We start from the raw sequence: 20,100 nt of genomic DNA, 5'->3' as shown, positions 1-20,100 counted from the left end.
GACCTGAACAAGCATTTGAAGAACTGACTGATCCATGACTTGCGGGGGATTGGGGGGGGGGGTTGATTCACAAAAATCTTCAAGATTTTGCCTTTTTTGTTCTGATTTGGGTGGGAAAAATGTTAGTCTTGAAATTTTTTCCAAGATGGGAAACCTGTTTTCCCAACCAGCTCTCATTATTTCTCCATCCTCAATAGTCTTTTGGAGGCTATTGCAAACAGCAATCTGTTAATGCCTCAACTGATCCAGATCTTCAGTGACAATCTTAATAAACCCAGAATACTGGAACAATGACAAATTCACTGTAGCACCGCACTTGACACCTTACTCTACTTGGCAGGGGCGGCTCCACCAATTTTGCCACCCCAAACAGTCGCCCCCGAATTGCAACCGGAATAGCAGCAGAGTTGCTGCCGAATTGCCACCGTACCCGGAAGAGCAGTGGAGCTGCCTCTGAATTGCTGCCACGGGACATGGACTGTCGCCCCATTCTCAATGCTGCCCCAGGCACCTGCTTGGAAAGCTGGTGACTGGAGCCGCCCTGTACTTGGTGGTGGTAGTTTATGGTTGTCAGCAAGTTTTCCGTATTTGTGCCATAGTGTCTCCATACCTAGGCCAATTTAAATTAGTGTTGCACCTTTAAGAATTCACAAAGCACCATGGGAAACGCTTTTCTGAAATCTGGATATAAAACATCTATTACATTTCCTTTATCCATCAACATGTTAGCAATTCTGTCACAAAAGTGATCACATTTGTCCTGAGATCCTGTGTTACTTCACATTGACCCTGACCCACAGCATTCCTTCCTATTCCTGTCTTGGGCATTCCCCCCAGCTTTGCTAATGCACCTCAGCCTTGCTTGGCTGAGCTTCTTGCAAATAGAGTTGCCAGCTTTTTTTTGGACATATTCCTGAAGGTTGCATTACATGACATAATATTTAATTAAAGATTAATCTTTAATTCCTGGAGACTCCAGGACAATCCTTGGGGGTTGGTATCCCTACTTGCAAACCCACTCCTATTTCTTCATGCAGCAATACAAATTCACTTCACACAGGACCTGCCATGTACCCAGCTCTTCCAGATATCCCTGCCCACTCCGGAGGCCAGACCTGCAATTGATATAAAATGCCATGCCTCCATGGAAGTCAGAGCTATATAGCTTTATGTCATTCAACTGAGGATCCAGCTCTGATTTTCAAAGGGCATTCAAATGTCTTGCAAGCAGGGACTTGCAGGGCATTAAACCTCTCCGACACATGACAGCATGCCCACCAACAGCAATTCTGGGCCTCAGGGCTAGGGCCATCCCTAGGGGTGTGTGGAGCCCGGGGTGGAAGTGACAAATCCATCACTTCTGGGACCAACTTCACTGGCCAATCGCGCCAGCCCACAGGGCCCCATAAAGTATGGGGCCTGGAGTGGTCGCTCTCACCTAGGAGCCCTGCGGCCCACCTGGATGATTTAAAAGGGCCTGGGGCTCCTGGGCACTTTTAAATCATCCGGGCCCCTGGGCAATTGCCCCCTTTGCTCACCTCCATCCTCCTCCTGTATGAGGGGTTGGGGAAAAAAGAAAAAATTCCAAGAGCAGCCCCTGGCCCGTATCCCTGCCCCCCAGGACATTCTGCTGAGGTCAGGTGGAGGGTCCAGGGCATCCCACAGTGGCCCAGGCTCCCTAGGCATCTCTCACTGTGGCCTGGCTCTGGCATCCAGCCTGGCCAGGGAGTGTGGGTCTCAGCGGAAAGAGGAGGAGCAGGGCAGGGCCTCATGGCCCCCTCACTTCTACTGAGTTTCCAGCACTACTGGCTCCAATACGCTCCTTTCACTATCTCTTCACCCCAGCCTCACATCACCTTCCCTCCCTCACTGTCCTTCTTTCTTCTGTTTAGATAATCCTCTCCTAACAGCCCCCCCCCCAAAAAAAATTAAACACAGAAATAAAGCACTAACCTGACATTGCCACCATCTCCTCATTCTCTCTCCTTGTGCGTCACAACCCTCCCCCCACCCTCGGTCTGTCTCATCCATTGAGATTGTAAGCTCTTTGGGGCAGGGGCCAACTACTCCTCTGTGTTTGTACAGTGCCTAGCACAATGGAAAGCAATTGGTGGTCGGTCCCTAGGCACAGTTGTAGTATACTTTTAATAAATAATAATTAATAGTAATAAAACCAGTCCCAAAAGTGATTTGAAAGTGATACAAAGTCAGTTTATGTCAACACCACCATGAAGTGGCCCAATGCCATGAGGTTTGCACCATGATGGTGGCAATCTGCCATGAGCAGTGACTGATCACTTTATTCCAATAGGGTTTTCCCATTCTCGTCAATGTTGGGAAAACTTTAGGTTTGTCTCGCCTTTACATTAACGTCAGTAATCACAAAGGAAAATGGAACGAGTACCTCCAGGGACCAAGGTCAGCAGGATCACGTAAAATCCTTCTTTGACAGAGAGGGGCAGGTTGGATTCAGTAAAAGACACCTAAACAGAGACTCCTTGGGGGAGATGAAACAGGGCTGCGTGGTCAATGCCTTAATTTCTGTTTGGGATGTCCTACGCAGATCACTAGCAGGTGTGCAGAAAGGGACCTTTGTCTTTGACTGCTAATCTCTGTTTAAGAAACCCCACAATGAACATCTTGCCTCTATGCAATAGCTCATATCTGTGATGGAGAAAAGCCAGGGTCTTTGAATGCCCATTCAAGGTATATTGATGCACACCTACTAGTTTCTGATCATTTGTGTAGCCCCTAAGATGTGCTTGTGTAGGTGGGAGGGTGGGAAATGTGCTTTTCACAACATATAGAAATGGCAACCAGGTTTTTGCCTTTTTTTCCCCTCCCGAGTGCAAAAGGCCTATAAAACAATTAGAGCTTAAAATTGGACTCCTGGCAGAGGATGAGAGTGGGAGTTTATGCCTTGTTAAGTGTAATCAGCCTGGTGATAAGGGGGCCGATCTCAGCTGTGAGAGATATAATTACATCATAAACACCACATTACAAACAGGGCAAGCAGAGGTGAGAAAGTAAAGAGAATGAGTGATGTGTTGCCCTTTGGGGGACATGGCAAAGGAGACGCCATTTCCCAGAGAAAGTTTTGCTGCTGGAATTTTAGCTTGGGAATGAAAGAAAATAATGCACCAAGGCACTTTAGTGCTACTGAGTGAGTTGGGTCCATAAACACTCTGAAACTGAGCCACACATTGGATTATTGGATGATGACAGACTGTTCTGGCAATGCCTGCTGCCCTGTAACTATGGGAAGGAGCAGACCATATGTTTGGACAAGTTAAACGTTAACCAAATTTAAAAAAAACAAACAAACATATATACATCTATTGGGACGGGTGGCTTCAGTCCAAATGAAATGCATTTGCTTTAGAGGCCCCAGCTGAGCAAAGGATGAAAGGGAAGTCTTAAAAGACTCCAATCATGAAGGCAAAGATTCCATCTCTGGGGATCCGAGCATGCGGCCTGTATGCTGTGGCAGAACACCTGTGAGTGCAAAGGGTGGCCGGGTGCTCCACAGCAGGGCAGAGAACGTACATGCAGCCTGCGCATGAATGCATTGATGCTGCACAGGTGGACCTTTGTGTGTGTGGAGGGTCCTGCAGAAATCAACAGGTTTTATACAGGTCCAAGGGTCCACCTGCACAGATCAGATCTCAAGATCAGGGCCTAAAACAGGGCAAGCTGTGGCCGTGGAGCCTGTGTGCTAAGGCAGGGAAACAAAGGGTCTCTGTGGTAGGAAGAATTTTATCTACCCTATATTGAATGTGATAGTTACCTGCCTCTGAGAATTAGGCTAGTGAAAAGTTGTCCAAAACTCTTCAAGACACTTTTCCTCCCCCCCTCCTCTTTTGCCCATTTTTGCATATCTGGATTTTTATTTAAGTTTCCATGAGAATTCACGACTTGGGGAAAAAAAAGAAGTCACCTTTAACATGGTTGTTCCCTGCCAAAACAGCTATCCAGTTTCAGTGAGATCATCTGGCAAAAATGAGATCTCAAATTTCTGAGCATTTCAAAGATCAACATGAATACTTTGCCCTCTTCTCTAACTTGGAGCTATGCTTTGCCTCTTCAGGTCTAAAGAATCATAGATATGTAGAGCTGGAGGGGACCTTGAGAGGTCATGAAGTCCAGCCCCTGCACTGAGGCTGGACCAAGTAGATCTAGACCATCCCTGACAGGTGTGTGTCCAACGTGTTCTTAAAAACCTCCAATGATGGCGAGTCCACAACCTCCCTTGAAAGCCTGTTCCAGAGCTTAACTATCCTTATAGTTACAAAGTTTTTCTTAACATCAAACCTAAATCTCCCTTGCTGCAGATTAAGCCCATTAATTTTGTGGCTTGCTTGATTTACTTTCTGCCCAGCCTCTTCTATCAGATGTGCCTATTTTACAGCAGGGCAGATGACTGCAGAGCAACTTTCGCGATAGAGTATGGCAGATAACACAAAGGGGGGAAAAAACAACAACGCAGCTCCCAGGCATGGAGAGAACAATGAGAAAGAGAAGCAGAGAGAGAGGGAGAGATGGATTTAGGGAGAGAGACCCTGCAGAGCAGCCCTTTTCTTTCTCACAGGCTTCCACACAGAAGAGGACCAATATACTGGTGGGAGATGTCTGTTTCCTCTTTCAGAAATTAGGATAATGTCCGGGGAATAGGAGTGCAGCAGGAAAATCTCCCACCAGGCTTATGTCCTCTAGTAAACAAGAGAGGGAGCTTTTGAGTGACATCCATTTCCCTCCGAGTCACTTCCTCACGGCATCTTTACTATAGCAAAGTGAGGTTCTTTTAAGGTGGCAATGGCGCATCCCCAGAATACAGAACATCCCCCTCTCCCCTGCCAGCATCGCTCTGCATGGAGGCACTGTCCTCTCCCCCATCGGCATTTCACCAGACATTTTTCTCTTATGAAAACAAAGGGTTTTGAATTTGGATCACTCAGTACAAGGATATACGTCTCAGCAGATGCCTGTCCCTCTTAACCCTAAGCCACGTCCAGTCCAATGCTCATGTCTGCTCAAAAGTAGCGTTTTCATGATACTGCAGATACATCCAGCATACTGAGCATTAGAGGTGGCTGACTTTTTTGATGAAACATTTTTTTCTAAAGAAAAACAGCTTTTTGAAAACATTGATGGAAAATGAATATTTTAGTTGAAATTATCTGGTTTTATGATAAATAGGACACAAACATAGTTAGTAAAAAATTTGTTTGGGGTAAAAGTTTCCAGCTTTGGGATTTCAGACACTGAAAATCTTCACCAAAAGCCCTTTTTTTGGGCTGAAAATGGTTTTAAAAATGGAAAGCTTTACAGGTTTTGGTTTCTTACCCAAAACAAAATTTCATGGGCAATTAATTTTCCCACGAAAAATAATCAGCATTTTCCAACCAGCTCTCCGAGGCATGTTGGTGGCTGGGTTTCTTCAGAGATGAATCAGTTGAAAGAAACTGGAGTGGCTCTGGGAATCTGGAGTTTAGTCCTTTCTTGTCACTGACTTGCTCTGTGGCCTTGGATCAATCATTTAACCTCTCTCACTTGGTAATCAGAGTTGCTTACGTCAGAGACCTGTAAGGATGATTAATTATGACAATAATTTACACAGCTCTTTGGGGGCAAAGACTGCCCTTTTGTTCTGTGACTGTACAAAGGTGAGCAGAATGGTCCATATCTCAGGTTCCTGGGTGCTACTGCAATATTAAAAATAAATAAAATACTGTACTCATCAATGTAGCCTGCGTGAGAGTGCATCTACAGCAGTTTAGATTAAGAATAACTAAATGCCAAGCACACTCTTGGTGCTATATAAATGATAAATCATAGGATCTAATAAAAATATTTCTCTCAAAGGGGAGAAAACAGCACAACTTTAAAGGATAGACACAACTGGTTAATATTTGTACAGTGCTGTGAAGATATTATTTGTATTACAGTATGGCCTAGAGGCTCCAACCAAGATTATGGGTTGATTGTACAAGCACATAATAGGAGACAGTCCCTACCCTTAAGAGCTTATAGTCAAAACAGACAAAGGGTGGGGAAGGGAAACTGAGGCACATAGCGGGGAAATGACTTGATCAGGGTCATTAAGCAGGTTGGGGCAAAGCCAGGAATAGAACTCACATTTGTTGAGTCCCATGCAGTGCTGTATCCATTAGATCACACTGCTTCTCCTATTAAGTGATAAGTATTATTACCCTGCAGGTCATACTTGCTCATACAGGTAAGGAGGTTCTTCTGACATGTAGCATGAGTGTGTACAAGCTGGCCAACTTGGCGATTTGGAGGCAAATGTGACACTATTGTCTGATCAGCCAAGGCACTGAGTGGGAGGTGACAAATCAGAGGCTTCTGGAGAAGGTGTCTACCACCCAACATTAAATCAAAGCAGACTCATCCAGTCGCTTCTAGCATTGGCTTTGGAGGAGGGACCCTTATCTACCTGTATGAACTGATGCAGTAATGGATGAACAGTTACATTCTTATTGGTTTATCCCCATGTAGGGAAAAAAAAACAAAAAAATCCAACACTTAATTGGTACCTGCACTAGCTGCAGGGAATACTTGAACTGCATTTGGCTCTGAGTTGTTTCAATGGGCAATAATGAGACAAAATTGTTGTTTCATGATTATCCTTTGTTCTGGAGTGACTCTTACTGTGCACTTAAGTGGGGCCAGAAGCAGGATATCTGCTGTGAATCATCACTTTTCAACTTCAGCACCCTGTATCGGTGATGCAACAAGCTGAGTAAGGCAGGAGACCACACCCCAAACTCAGTACCCACATGGCCGCCATCCCCATAATATCTGAGCACCTCCCAGTCATTAATGGATTTTAGCTTCATACATTACCCCCATTTTACAGATGGGGAACTGAGGCACAGGGTAGATTAAGTGACTTGTTCAAGGGTGTGTGCGGCACCTGTGGCTGAGCCAGAAGCAGATCCCAGATCTTCTGGGTGCCCTGGGTGATCATTCTTCCTATTCTCAGTCAGGATGTTCTTCACTGAGCTTCCTGCAACTGTAGGTTTGCCTTTGTGTGATCCCATTAGATCCAGACTCCTGGGGCAGTTAGATAGGTTCCCACAGTGGAGGTCTGGGATCTCTGCTACCTATGCAGTTCAGCCCCACACATCCAAGAGCCCTGTGTGTACCACAGGGAGGAAGTTGGGAGCGGGGGATGTTCTGGTTTTCAGGCAAAATGGTCACAGACGCTGAAGGAGTTGGATAGATCCTCATAAAACTTCAGGCTAGCCATGCCCACAGACATGACCACCACAGAATTCCACCCAGCAGCAAGTCACACTTAGAAAATGCAATATCCATGCTATGGTCAAAGCCCTGTGCAAATGTTAAGTAATAAAACATCCCGGTATCCCTGTAAGTATCATAACTCCTATTTTACAGATAGGAAAACAAATACAGAAAGGTAGAGTGACTTGTCAGAGGCCAGACAGGTCAGCAGCCTAGCTGGAATTAGAATTCATGATCGGTCAGCTTTATAGTTAATTCTTCCAGACCATGCTGCCTTCCATGCCAAGTTCCCCTGTTTTTGTAGTGAACATCTACCAAAAAAAAAGTCACCAATTCTTTGTGTGACAAATTCAAAGTGAAGCTATAACATGTTTTGGTATTTGCAAAAATCAGGGTGTGGCAGCCAGGCTGAAGCAGCACAACTTCTGCCATGAGCTTCGCATCAGTCTGAAATATTCACACTAACCATTTCAAGATTTGAGTGTCTTCACCTTTAAACCAAAACATAGATGGGGATTGCTGAGCCTCAGCATTTAGCAAAGAGCCTGCACTGAGACACTCTCCTGTCCCATCTCCACTCAGCACTGAACTTCAGAGGACGCAAACAAGCCTTCTTAACTAGCCTGCTGGCTCCTGATTGGTCAATGTCTTCTCTTGGCCCTTCTAGACTCTGGAGGATTAAGTCTTGTTGGTAGTTTGACTTGATGGGTTTTCCAAAGTTTGTGGGCGGGGGGAGGGAGGAGAGGGGGAAAACCCAAACCAAAAACAAACACCCCAAAAATCAGGCCACTCACACCTCCAGCAGGCGACAGAAAGGCCAGATTTAAAAACAAAAAACAAAACAACCCTCCTCCCCCACTTTAACTGTGTGATGGAATCTTTGTCACCTTTACCACTGCTTTTGCTGGTGATGGGAACTGTTTTTAGCACAACTACGTGGCAGACAGTACTTTCTACATTACAGAGCTTACAGTGGCACAGCTGTACTGATACAGCAGTGCCGCTCTATGCCGGTGGGAGAGAGAGCTCTCCCATCGACATAATAAACCCACCTCCATGAGCAACAGTAGCTATGTTGGCGGGAGAAGCTCTTCCGCCAACATGGTGTACACAGTGCTACCACATATACTGGTGAAAGTTATTTTGCTGCAGGAGGGTGTTTTTTTCCCCACACTCCTAAGCAACATGAGCTTTGCCCCCATAAGTGGTAGTATATCATAGAATATGAGGGTTGGAAGGGACCTCAGGAGGTCATCTAGTCCAAGCCCCCACTCAAAGCAGGGCCAATCCCCAATTTTTGCCCCAGATCCCTAAATGGGCCCCTCAAGGATTGAACTCACAATCCTGGGTTTAGCAAGCCAATGCTCAAACCACTGAGCTATCCCTTCCCCACAGTGTCAGTGGCCACGATGCGGTGTGTGGATGGGAGGGTTGCTAGGAGCATCGACGAACCCCAGCTCTGTGTCTGCGGTGAGGCAGATGTCCGGTGTATATCTTAACTTCCTATGGCCAGTTACTGAAAGAGCATGATAAACATGAAAACTTAGGGAAGCCCAGGGAAATATGACTGGCAGGGGTGTGGCCGGTACCAAGAGCAGAGATCCTGGTCTCCAGTGCCCCCAACTCTGCACTTTTTCCTTGGATATATGGATCAAAAAAGACAGAAGAAATTGACAACTGCTGGAAAAGAGCTCAAAGTTTAAATCCTCTGTCACCCTGGGACGGGAACAGAGAGAGAAATGATGGCACACATTCAGAATCAATACACACAGCCATTACTTGGCAGGAGACAAATGTCTGTGCAGTTCAGATAACTTCCCAGAGAACATGAGTGCTAAGAGATGCTCACAAAAGGGACGGGGATGCTGGAAACCCAGATTCCAGTCATCCTTTTGACCCATCCATGGAAGTGGATTTATTCATTACATGGATACTCAGATCTCTGACGGGCTTGACTACTCAGATCTCTGACCAGAAAAAGAGCTCTGTGGAGCTCAAAAGTTTGTCTCTCTCACCAACAGAAGCTGGTCTAATAGAAGATATTACCTCGCCCACCTTATCTCTGACTACTGACGTGCACAGTACCCTACTTGGCATGGGGACGGTCTGTTGTCTTTCAACTCTGCTGTCACAAGTGAAATAATTCACAACTGGAGACAATACCAAATGCAGCAGTGATGTCATTGCTTTAGCCCATGAATGTTGTCTGACATGGTAATGTTAACATCGGATGTCATAGTTGGGTGGACAACCAAAACTTTGTCTCTGCCTGACTTCAGTCTTTAGCCATGCAATCTGGACACACGCAACATATTTTCCTGGGTCCTCTTCACACTAGCCCTACATTAACGGGGATACATTACTTTGTTTCTAGCCATAAAGAAGAGTTCCCTTCTGGCTCAAACGAAGTCTCACTGGGGCTGAAATGTCTCAGACAGTAGCATAAGAAAGTGATGAGGAAGGGAAACAGGGGCTTTACAATGTAGTGGCTCTCCCAATTGATTGGTGAGAGTTAATTAATTACTGGTGCAGTGGTTGCAATGACATTCCCTCTGGCAGAGTAACCAGGAAATCAGATTCCATAGATTCCCCAAAAAGCTAAATTGTCTCAAAGCTTTGTTAAAAGAGAATGATAATTCAATTAAAAAACAACAGCAACATTTACACATATTTCTTGTCTTTTGAGATCTTGCAAACCAATTAATTTTCAGGAAAAACCTTGTGGCATCTTACCTGGACTAGTTAAGCAAGGGAGGCAGATCAAGTCAAGGAATAGCCAACAAGATGTCGACAAGTTGTGAAAGACAAGTTCATTATTATCTAGCATAATGGAAAGGTTAGTGATTTTGAATCTAGTCAACAGCTTTCCGAAGTTGCAACGTACATACTGTCCCCTATTCTCTGTTTAGCTGGGCTCCATCTATCTAGCACTGGATTTTCCCCAGTCTCTGTAAGCCTTGAGTCACTTATCCTTTTAAAATCTCATCGTACACCTATTCCTTTACTATCAGCTTAAAATTTAATTATTGGCTCTCTGTATAAAGCACACAGTTAATAGGGATGAGGGAACCATTTTAAATAAAATAAGAACCTCCCCTCCCCCCCACTTTAATTGTTGCCTATTTCTAGAACTGAACTTGAACTGATCTGAATTACTTTTTGAAGCTTCTGAAACATCTGATTAACTCGTTCTCACCCACCCATTATTTTTGATTTGCCAAAGCAGGAAGCACCAGAAATCTTGTGAGAAAGCCAGTCCTTGCAAGATTTCCAGCTAAAAGGATATGGATGTGCAAAAGCTCAGACTTGTGGTAAGCATCTGAAGAGGTAAGTTTCTCCTCTGTCCCTAATTAGTTCATATAATAAGGGTTCTACTGTATTTCTAATGTAAAACCATCTAGAAAAAACATGGACTGGAGAAATCAAAGGCATAAAGAAATTTTCCACCTTTAGAGTTCATCTTTGAATAAATTTTATGTAGAGAGAGGGTAGTGGGAGTAGCATCACCAATTGCCATGATTTTTATTGGAAGTCTTGCAATATTTGTTGGTTTTTTTTAAAGCCCCAGCTCTTGAAGGCACGTGATTACACTAGCATCTCAGTTTTCATTAAAAGAAATTTGAAGTAGTCAGGATTGTGGAGAAATGCTAGCAATCATAAGACCCAAGGCCTCAAAAAACAAAAACAAAACACACCCTAGAAAGAAAGTAAAAAGAATCCCTGATTTGTTATTTTTAAAAGACTCATGAGTTGTAAACCAATCTCCTGATTTTGTGGGGTCTGCCTCATGATTTTTGAACAGTTAGGTTTTGCAATACTTTGGGAGGGAGAAGGAAATCTCCTGGCTACCTTTTGTAAGGCTATGGATTCTTCCCTTCCACAGCATGAAAGGTTCCATAGTTCTGTTTGCCTTGCATGGACGCAGAGCTGACTCCATTGCAGTTGCAGCATGGTTTCAAATCTAAGAGTACCCTCAGACCTCTAACTTGCACTGTTCTGCATCTCCTCTATCTAATCTATCAATCACTCAGTGTGTAAGTGGGTACACATTTATACATAAATATAAACCCCAGGCACACATTTTTATCCTCAAGTAATAAAATGTAATGGAAGAATTTACAGTCATGGGCTATAAAGCAATAACAGTCGTAAAACCATTTAGCAGGGTTCAGACACAGGTGAAAGAAGAAGTTCATAAGTTCAGCATCTGAATATATTTCCCCTGTAGTCTCCCCAACAAACAAGTAGTCCCAGACTGACATGGTGCAAGCAATGAAAGTCCTGGAATAGTCTCAGCAGCTCATTTTCTGGCACATGGTTTGTTTTTTCTTTATAAAGCCAATTTTATGTGATTGAAAGTATCCGATTAAACAATGCTGAAGATGTAAGTCCTCTGCCCATGGAACAGACACAGCAACAGTGCAAGCCTCTTCTGTGCTGAAGTGGAAGAACACCAGGACAATAAGGACCACCTCCCCCAGTTCACTACTGGTGGAGTTCCTCCAGTACTAGCAGTGGTGGAGATAGGGCTCAGGAAGCTCTTTCTTCCTTGGAGTAGAACTAGAGGACACAAAAAGTTGCATCTACACATAGGTGCTGGAACTTGGAGGTGGGGGCCTGGGGGTGCTGCAGCACCCCCCTAGCTTGAAGTGGTTTCTATTATATACAGGTTTACAGTTTGGTTCAATGGCTCTCAGCACCCCCACTGTAAAAATTGTTCCAGCGCCCCTGTCTACAGTCCACCATTTCTATCACTAGTAGCTACTAGTTGACAGACATAATGGCTTAGCTAGAGAAGGGTCATTATGAAGAAACACGAAACATCCTAAGGGCTTGGGGCATGTGTCCTTGTGTTTACACAATTTGTTGACCCAAGGAGCAATGAACTGTGATCAGATTCAAATCTTGGCCTTATGTATGGCATGAATGCTAAGGCCACAGGGCTGACTCCAAATTGCTATTTTAATCCACGGGTGCCTCGGTCCTTCCCATTCCATCTCATCCCAAAGACAATGAACACCACATCCCTGGAGAATCCAGTGTCATGTTGGTATCAAGTTCCTCTTCTGCATCAGTTAATATCCAAACTGAACTTTGTCTTGATGCTTTATCATGTAAGCCATATTACTGACTGGATAAGATAATTATTAATGAAGCATAGGGCAAAGTTGTGTTTTAAAAAAGAAATTGTTAGAAGATGTGAGAAGTACCTATGTACTTACTGTACCTTTTGGTAACAAGCAAGGATTCTGGTTCTTCTAGAAGCCCAGCTCACTGGGATGGAGGAAGGGAGAGGATTATGATTAAAATTGAGTTAATTTATTTCAGCAAACAATAAATTTGCCAAAAAAATGCATTTTGCGGGGACATTGAAATTATTCGCAAATTTAGTCACATTTGGCAAATTGTTTCAGGGGGAAAAAAAACCAAAAAAACCAAAATCAAAACTGAAAACAAAATTTTAAAAATGCCAAAACAATTCATTTAGAAAATGGTTTGAATTAACATTCAAAATGTGTTATTTGACCAGAATACCCGCCCCCTCCACAAGTTTTTTTTTTTTAAATAAAACAAAAAGTGGAAACATTCAGTCAAAGTTTGAAATGAACTGAATCCCCTCCCCCTCCACCCCCGATCTGTTGATTTGGCCACCAAACATCAATTATTCAAACAGCTCTAGCTAGAATAGATACCATATGCGTGCTTCGTCATTCACTAGGGCCTCAGCACTTTTTAAACTTCAATCCCCTTTATGATCCAGATTTACAGACAATCAGAACTGTGTTTCTGAAGGGACCATGGCTACATCTTACCAAACCTCTATTGAGCAATTTATCCTTTTTCTGGGAGTACAAGAATTACTTAACCAAGAGAGATCTGTGGTCCATCCAGCCCAGTATCTTCTAAGAATAGCTCATATTTGACCGATACCAACAACACATTTCACACTTCATCCTTGAAAGAGACTGACATTTCATTACCGTGATGTGTTCAGCATCCCTGAATCCCTACTGAGCTCCAACAGACATCACAAAAGTTAATTTGTTAACAAAATTCAATTAATCTTTCTGCTCATATATGCGTATGATTGTTCCCCACATATTGCTCTGCCTCAGAGTGTGGCTAGGGACAGTGATTGCTGAAAGCTGCATTCTGATTGATTGGCTAGGACTTTGATGGTATCACGGTCATACATCTACTCACAATGGTGCATCGTTGGGATCTCATCACTTTTAAAGTATAAGGTAACCCTATGCTCATTGTGTTTAAAGGGTGTGTGGTGGGGGAGGATTTTCTTTTTAAAATTCTTGCCATACCAACCTCTTCTTAATTTTTTTTTTAATAATCTATGAAGGTTTTAGCTGCAAAGGCAGCTAAAACATAACTGACCTTCATCCTCGCTGCTTATTTCTGCCTTTTCCCACAGTTGCATTCCCTCCTTTCCCCTTAAGCTCCATGTCATTTTTTACTTTGACCTGATCTCCTGACTGGAAATGCTTTTCTCTGTTGAGCCATACCTGAGGGACAGGCTAGAGATGCTAGGACTGGAGGACCTGGGTCACACTGGGTGCATAGATAAGGAAAAGAGAATGAGTTCTTGGCAAGAGTCTTAAACTACCCCTACCTCTCAGCTGCCAGAAGCCTCTTATAAAAGATTACCACACAAAAAACAATGTTAAAAACAACATTGTTAAAAGTGGCAAAGTCAAGCACTCAAAAGCTAGGAAATCCAGACTTAAGAGTGCCAGTGCACCCTTAATTTGCTCCCTTCTACATATGCAGTCTTTAAAGACAATGATCACATACTATTTGCCCTCCCATTGGACACCTGCCAAATCCTTGATACAAATGCCACCTTCCTGCCAACTTTCAAAGTCCCGGGTCCAAAGCATGGGGATGCTAGAACATTTTAAATCAAAAGGTCTCAAGACTTTTTCCAACACAAGAGAAAAAACATGTTTCCCCCCCTTAGATTTGTTCTTGGAAACAGACGAACCACTTTGGCTGAAATTTTCCAAAAAGATTCAGCCTCCAGAGAAACCTGGCATGGAAAATTTCAGCCCAAACAGAGTTTCATAAATTTATAAGCAACCAAAAAGAGTCTTGTAATGGGAAGTGTCAGACAACCTTAATAAAAGGTGGAATTACCAGCCCCACCTATAATACACGTGTATATACAGATTGGTTGACAAATTCGTAGGTTCAGTACAGTTGTTTTTGTGATGAAATGAGAATTTTCTGTAATATTTCAATGAATCCTAGGCATGCTTCAGTTTCCCTTGCTACATTGCATTGCTACCCAGTGGGTGCAAACTCTGCTCCTGGAACAGCGCGCAGAGTATATGGACTACTTTGCTGTCGGGGGGAATTAATATAGTCATTAAAGACAAGTCAACAGACAGTCCAGGAAGACAAAGATGTCCCTATGAGTGACCAACCAACAACAGCAAGAAACCCCAGCAGACGGGACTTGGGAACTAAGCTGGGGAGCAAGGTGTCAGATGATTGGAAGGAGGCAGATTTTTGGCAGGGACTCAGGAGCCTGGAGAAAATGGGGAAAGCCACAGATGGAGTCCATCATAGCTTGGCTGGCTCACCAGGGCTTGGTTTGACTAGGATGGACTCTGGCTTAACTTCTGCCTTGCTTTGCTAACCTAAGGACTTTCTGATTCTGTATGTCGGGTGACTAATAAAGGCTGCCTATGTTGCTGTAAATACTCAGAGCACTGTGCCCTAAAAGGCTACTGTACAAGCCTCCAGCTGGCTTGGCTGGATTTGCTGCAGGGAGCCCTGAAGAGAGACAGGGTTGGCTGGGACTGAAGGCCCACTCATAGAGTGGTTGAAGCCACAGGCCTGCCTCGTGGAACTGAGAATCCTGGCACACTAAAGGGGTCATTCCCAGAAGACTGGTTACACACTGGGGCATAGACTCTGTGGCTCCATGACCGTTAAGCACTGCAGATAGCTCTCCTCAGGAAGCAGAGTGTATACATGATTTTCTGGTTTGGTGGCTGAGCCAAAAATAGAAACAAAAGTCATTTTGGGTCAACCCAAATCATCAATTTGTGGGGTGGGGCGGTTCTCTTCACCAAAACGAAGAATCATAAAAATTCATTTCGCGTTGAACTAGTGGTTTTATTCTAAATGAAACATTTATGGGTGGTTTTTGTCCCTTTTAAAAAGATCAATCTAAGTGAATTTAGAAACAATAGAACATTTTGAAAAGTTGAAACATTTTGTTTTGAAAAACAAACTTGTGTCTTTTTCAGAATTTCTTCCCCCTCCTCGTTTTTTTTGGCCCAGGACTATGTTGCACTTGACTTGAAGATTTCAGTCAACTGCATTTTTTGGCAAATAAACTATTTGCTGAAAATACTTTGCCCAGCTCCATTCCTGAGTGCAGCTCAGTCATGAGAATGATTAATGGATTAGAAAACATACTTTATAGTGATAGACTCAAGGAGCTCAATCTATTTCTCTTAACAAAGAGAAGGTTAAGGGATGCCTTGACTACAGTCTGTAAGTACCAACCTGGGGAACAAATATTTAATAATAGGCTCTTCACTCTAGCAGAGAAAGACTAACACAATCTAATGGTTGGAAGCTGAAGCTAGACAAATTCAGACTGGGAATAAGGCAGACGTTTTTGACAGAGAGAGTAATTTACCATTGGAAAAATGTACCTATGTTTGTGGTAGAGTTTCCATCACTGGAAATTTTTAAATCAAGATTGGATGCTTTTCTAAGACATCTGCTTGCGGAATTAATTCGGGGAAGTCCTACGGCCGGTGCTATCCAGAAGGTCAAACTAGATGATCACAATGGTCCCTTCTGGTCTTGGAATCTATGAAACCCCCGACCCTACTTTCACCAAAAGTCTCCATCTTCCATTGCACAGCACTCCCTTGTGGTCACTGCAAACCTGGATTTCAGCCACCTGGAAATTAGCTGGCTTTGTAACAGTGAAGCTGTTCTGACCCTTTTTCTATAGGTCTTCCTCACACCTGCCAGCAGTGGGAAAATAAAAACCCCTAAGATTTTTCTCTTAGCTGTCACTCTCTTTTTCTCCTGCCCATTATTTTCTCTGCTATTTGGAAGACAAAAATCGCAGGCTTTTAGATTTCCTACTGAGAGCAGATATGATGGGACCCCATGATGTGGGGGCCTCCTATGACTGGAGATTTGGATTTGTCTAAACTAGCCTAAGGGCTTGTCTACACTTACAGAGGCACAGCTTAGCGAAGATGCTACCTACGCTGACAGGCGTGCTTCTCTGCCTCCCCGAAAGGCAGTAGCTATTCAATAGGAGAAGTCCTCCCGTTGACAGAGTGTGGTCTACACCAGGTGTTAGGTTGATATAACTACAGCCTGGTCTACAGAGTTAGACAGATGTTTAATTTGTAATGAAAGAGGTGCCAGGCCTCAAGCAATTAGGTGCTGGGGCTCAAGCAATGTTTTTTGCTTTCATAATTGACACAGCAAGCCCACCGGTGCTGGGGCTATGAGCTGCCAAGCCTAGAGGTATTGGGGCTCAGCCCTTGCACAAATTAAGCACTGGACTCAGGTCAATGTAAGATGTCTTATGCTGACCTAACTCTGTAAGAGTCTACACTAATTTGTAGCTCCCTTCAATGTAACTCGCCCACCACACAGACTTCACTCCAACTTTGTGAGAAGCCAAGCGCTTAAGTTGATGCAGTTAGGTTGACACAGTGTCAGTGTAGATGCTGCATTGCTTAGCTTATTGCTGCCTTTCAGAAACCGTCCCACAATGCCCCACACTGGCAGTTAAATCGGTGCAAGCGCTCCTTGTGAGGATGCACACCGCTGACACCAGAAGCATAGTGTGGATGTGTAAAACGGATTCAATTACTGTGGTGGCTGTATGTTGACGTAACTTAGATCAACTTAATTTGGTCATGTAGACGTGCACTTTGTCTCTCTATATCCCTGAGCAAAGTGGTTACACCGACATAAGTCGATAGTGTAGACCAAGGCTATGACTATGGCAGTGGGAAGTTTTTCTGATTGTGACAGGATCCCTCTATATGCTTTGTCAGCATTACCCAGCATCAGACAGACTCTTTGGATGAGGAAATACATAACTAAATCCCTCTCCATTTAGGTTGTTGTGAATGGCATGAGCAGCGTTAACCTAGGGATGACAGTTTCCTGGGCAAAGGCCAAAGGACCAGTCCTCTGCTGTAAATAGATGAAGCTGCACTGAAACCTTGGCCTCACATCTTCATCCTCCCTGTCAAATTCTTATTACTTTGAATCAGGAATCTGACTGTCTCCAGGACCATTCACCTCCTGTTGCTCACTTGCAGTTAGCCTATCAGCCCTGTTTCACTCTCTCTCACACCAATGCCTTTGCTCTGGGCCTGTTTTTCCTTCCAGGTTGTGTCTGGATTCCTGAATGAAGCCAGAAGCCCAGAGACCCCCCCACCCTGCCCGAAGAAGAAAAGGACTGCCATGCTATATGTGCTCCTGGCAATAAGATGTTAGCTTTCAGCAACGTTTGCATTCGCCTGGGATCCCTGAATAGCCCGATTCTTCTGGGCTGCCTCTCATCTCATTCAGTCCTAGGGTCAGCCCTGATGGAACAGCAGTCATGACAATAAAGTTCCTGCTGTTTGATGAACACCACCCAGGAAGCAAGATATGCCACTGAGCACAGTAACTAGAGCACACAAGGCAAATGTTTGTATAACAAATTCAGTGCAGAATCAAACTGATTAGCATTAAACAGCTTTTATACATCTCTTTCCATCTTTTATACATACTCCTGCTCCCTAAAGCTCTTCACAAAAACAATGAGTGAGCTGCTGGAAGGGCAGAGACTGTGCAGGCAGAGAGGTCTGCCCTTAAGCTCTGCAATAGCTCCCATCTCACCTTGTACGTTAGAACCTGGATACTGAGATTGGAAACAATATCTAGGACATTGGGACTCTCTCTTACTATGTAAAGTACCCAGGGATCTTTAGCATCCACACGGACTCTGGAACAAGACATGTAGGTAAAGGAGATTTTAATGTGCTCAAGTGTACACTTCATGCCCATGTTTGTGAGGTTCTTTGCAGTTAGTAACATGAATTACTATGCCAGGTCAGACCAGTAATACAAGTTATTTATCTTAGGTACTTATCAGACCCCATCTCTGTAGTATCTGAGCTCCTCACAGTCTTTAATGTATTTCTCCTCACAACATCCCTACAAGGCAGGGCAGTGCTATTCTCCCCATTTTAGAGAGATTGAGGGTATGTCTACACTTAAATCGCTAAAGCAGCACAGCTGCACCACTCTAATGCTTCACTGTAGACACTAGCCCCACCAATGGGAGGGGGTTCTCCAGTTGGCGTAGTCAAACCACCTCCTCCAGAGCTGATAGCTAGAAGAATTCTCCCATCAGCCAAGCATTGTCTACACCAGATGTTAGTTACATCAGGGTGTGGATTTTTCATATCCCTTTGAGACACAGCTATGCCGATATAAGTTCCCAGTATAGATCAGCCCTAAATCACAATCACAAGGTTAGAAAGGATTGCAAGGGTAATCTAGTCTAGTCCCTTGCCAAGACTCAGGATTTGTTTTATCTAAATGACTTGCCAACAGGCCACACAGGAAGTTGAACCCAGGTCTTTTAAGCCTCAGGTTACAACTCTAACCACTGCATCATCCTTCTTCTCTAGCAGTGACCAGTAAAGTTCAGAGGAAGTTGTAAGAATCCCCTAAATGGGCAATAATGGAATAATTGACCCACAGGGCAAGTTTCTTCCTACCCCTGTCAATTAGTGGTTGTCTATGTCCTGAAGCATGAGGGTTTATATCCCTTATATTTTGTATCCTATCTAATGTGACTAGGGATATTCTTACATCCAATCAGTAACTATCCTTTTCAGAAGATATGTTTTAATTAGGTTTTAGATTTAATTCTTTGAGATGTATAACTTTAAAGACACATGTATGATTTTTTGGAAAAAGAAGCTTAACAAAATATGAATGGGCTCACCGAGGGGTGTTTCTTGGGTAATTTAATATAATTGCCAGTTGCTGCATTAGGGGAGTTGAGACAATCTTTCAGTTTTCCACAGAGCTATAGAAATTAAAAAGGGAAAAAGCGCTACAGTGTTAAAATACATCTTGTCATTAGTCTCAGCACTGGCCCCAAAGGTTGGTTCTTTTACAACACATTCTCCACTCCAGTACTTTGTCCACTCTAGATGTAAATGATTTCTGAGGCACTGATTTCATCCATCCTAAGAATGTAAGACTACCCTCTTGATCAGCAGAAATGGTGAGAAATAGCTGATGAGGGGTGATATTATGGGATCATTTGCAAATAGACACTGCAACATGGATTAAGATTACTTACAGCAATAAAAATTTCTTTTCCCTTAGGCAGGATATGTTAAGGTTGTGTGTGTGTGTGTGTGCATCTCTCTCTTCCTCTTGAGGTGGAAGTTTAGGGTAGGGCCTTTCAGGTTTAAACTTTGCCTTTCATTAGGGAGCACCAGGTTTCCTCACTCAACTCCACCCCCCACTTTCAGTCCTGTCAACACCCATTCATGGTTTATGGCCTCCTTCAAATAACATCTTAGGACTCTGGGGTTGATAAGAGCCATCACATAATTGCCTGGGAGCTGTAAATGATTTATTTGGTTAGGATTCTAATGACTGCTAAATGACTTGATTGTCTCCCTGAGATAGCAGGGCTGTTCCCTCCCGGCCCTTGTAGGCTCATGCTGTAGCAGAAGGGGTCATACAGCGGTCAGGGCACAGGTGGTTGATAAAGTATGTGCCAAGACAGTTGGCTGGCCAGCCAGCCTGGTC

The 20,100-nt window shown here is 43.8% G+C and overlaps 1 long non-coding RNA gene across 1 annotated transcript; it reads right to left on the bottom strand.

Annotated features, from left to right (window-relative positions):
- Positions 1–5,161: 5,161 nt before the first annotated feature.
- Positions 5,162–19,887, bottom strand: LOC122457800. The gene is made up of 2 exons (XR_006277474.1): positions 19,643–19,887; positions 5,162–5,702 (listed from the first exon to the last, which is right to left on the bottom strand). It is a non-coding gene; the product is annotated as an uncharacterized LOC122457800 (long non-coding RNA).
- Between the last annotated feature and the right edge of the window lie 213 nt (positions 19,888–20,100).

The sequence above is a fragment of the Dermochelys coriacea genome, chromosome 1 (assembly GCF_009764565.3).
Source record: "Dermochelys coriacea isolate rDerCor1 chromosome 1, rDerCor1.pri.v4, whole genome shotgun sequence".
NCBI lineage: Eukaryota > Metazoa > Chordata > Testudines > Dermochelyidae > Dermochelys > Dermochelys coriacea.
The sequence above is the reverse complement of the archived record's forward strand: the minus strand, read 5'-3'. Positions and strand labels throughout refer to the sequence as shown.